The sequence below is a fragment of the Oncorhynchus masou genome, unplaced genomic scaffold (genome assembly GCF_036934945.1).
Source record: "Oncorhynchus masou masou isolate Uvic2021 unplaced genomic scaffold, UVic_Omas_1.1 unplaced_scaffold_1247, whole genome shotgun sequence".
NCBI classification, from domain to species: domain Eukaryota; kingdom Metazoa; phylum Chordata; class Actinopteri; order Salmoniformes; family Salmonidae; genus Oncorhynchus; species Oncorhynchus masou.
Genome location: NW_027002288.1, coordinates 131,086 through 133,522, shown reverse-complemented (window position 1 = coordinate 133,522; position 2,437 = coordinate 131,086).

Sequence of the window (2,437 nt, the reverse complement as noted above, 5' to 3'; positions counted from 1 at the left end):
GTTTAGGGGTTAGGTATAGGGTTAGAATCAGGGTTTAGGGGTTAGGTATAGGGGTATAATTAGGGTTTAGGGGTTAGGTATAGGGTTAGAATCAGGGTTTAGGGGTTAGGTATAGGGGTAGAATCAGGGTTTAGGGGTTAGGTTCAGGGTTAGAATCAGGGTTTAGGGGTTAGGTATAGGGGTAGAATCAGGGTTTAGGGGTTAGGTTTAGGGGTAGAATCAGGGTTTAGGGGTTAGGTTTAGGGGTATAATTAGGGTTTAGGGGTTAGGTTTAGGGTTAGAATCAGGGTTTAGGGGTTAGGTTTAGGGGTATAATTAGGGTTTAGGGGTTAGGTTTAGGGTTAGAATCAGGGTTTAGGGGTTAGGTTTAGGGGTAGAATTAGGGTTTAGGGGTTACGTTTAGGGTTCGGTTTAGAATTAGGGTTTAGGAGTTAGGTTTAGGGGTAGAATTAAGGTTTAGGGATACGTTTAAGGATTAGGGTTAAGAGTTAGCTTTAGGTTTATGGTTAAGGGTTCGGGTTAGGGAAAATAGGATTTTGATACTCCCCATCCCGGATCCGGGATCGTGAATAAAGCCTCAGGCTCATTAGCATAACGCAACGTTAACGATTTCTGAAAATCGCAAATAAAATGAAAATAATGCGCCTGCTCTCAAGCTTAGCCTTTTCTTAACAACACTGTCATCTCAGATTTTCAAAATATGCTTTTGAACCATAGCAAATCACTAATTTGTGTAAGAGTATGCTAAGCTAGCTTAGCATTTTGAGTAGCATTTAGCACGCAACATTTTCACAAAAACCAGATAACCAAATAAATAAAATCATTTGCCTTTGAAGAACTTCGGATGTTTTCAATGAGCAGACTCTCAGTTACATAGCAAATGTTCAGTTTTTCCTGAAAGAATCTTTGTGTAGGAGAAATCGCTCCGTTTTGTACATCACATTTGGCTACCGAAACGAACCGAAAATTCAGTCACCAAAACGTCAAACTTTTTCCGAATTAACTCCATAATATCGACCGAAACATGGCAAACGTTGTTTAGAATCAATCCTCAAGGTGTTTTTTCACATATCTCTTCATTGATATGCAGTTCGTGGAATCGCATGGAAAAATACCAGCAGCTGAAAAAGACGCACCAATTTCGACGGAGGACACCGGGCGGACACCTGGAAAATGTAGTCTCTTATGGTCAATCTTCGAATGATATGCCTACAAATACGTCACAATGCTGCAGACACCTTGGGGAAACGACAGAAAGGGCAGGCTCATTCCTCTCGCATTCACAGCCATATAAGGAGACAATGGAAAACGGAGCCTCAAAAATCCTGCTGGTTTCCTGGTTGCTGTTTCATCTTGGTTTTGCCTGTAGCTCCCGTTCTAGGGCACCCACAGAGAATGTCTTTGCAGTTCTGTTTTCTTTCCAAAGCTATCAATTATATGCATAGTCGAGCATCTTTTTGTGACAAAATATCTTGTTTAAAACGGGAACGTTTTTCATCCAAAAATGAAATTGCGCCCCTAGAGTTTCAAGAGGTTAAGGGGAATCAATTATGGTCCCGAAAAAGTCCTCACAAGTATAGTAATACACAGCTGTGTGTGTGCATTTGTGTTTTTGTGTGTGTGTGTGTGTGTGTGTGTGTGTGTGTGTGTGTGTGTGTGTGTGTGTGTGTGTGTGTGTGTGTGTGTGTGTGTGTGTGTGTGTGTGTGTGTGTGTGTGTGTGTGTGTGTGTGTGTGTGCATGAGTACTGAACTCTGTAATGGGGTCCCATCTGTCTGATCACTTCACCTGTATCTCCCTCCACAGGAATGTGACTGAACCGTGTTCAACCCTTTGACCACCTTGTGTGTGTGTGTGTGTGTGTGTGTGTGTGTGTGTGTGTGTGTGTGTGTGTGTGTGTGTGTGTGTGTCTCTCTGTGTGTGTCTCTGTGCACAACGACATTGGAGCATGTCCCTCGCAGGGCTACAACACCAGCTGCACCAGGAGACCACTGCAGGGCTACAACACCAGCTGCACCAGGAGACCACTGCAGGGCTACAACACCAGCTGCACCAGGAGACCACTGCAGGGCTACAACACCAGCTGCACCAGGAGACCACTGCAGGGCTACAACACCAGCTGCACCAGGAGACCACTGCAGGGCTACAACACTAGCTGCACCAGGAGACTACTGCAGTTCTCCCACAATAAGAGACGGGTGGATGCTAGATGACATGACATCTAGCCACCAGCTCCAACAAACAGAAAAACAACACACTTATCACCACAGTCTGTGTGTGTGCGTGTGTGTCTGTGTGTGTGTGTGAGTGTGTGTGTGCGTGTCTCTAGAGTGTGACCCCAGTCGAGTGTGACCCCAGTCGAGTGTGACCCCAGTAGAGTGTGACCCCAGTAGAGTGTGACCACAGTAGAGTGTGACCCCAGTCGAGTGTGACCCCAGT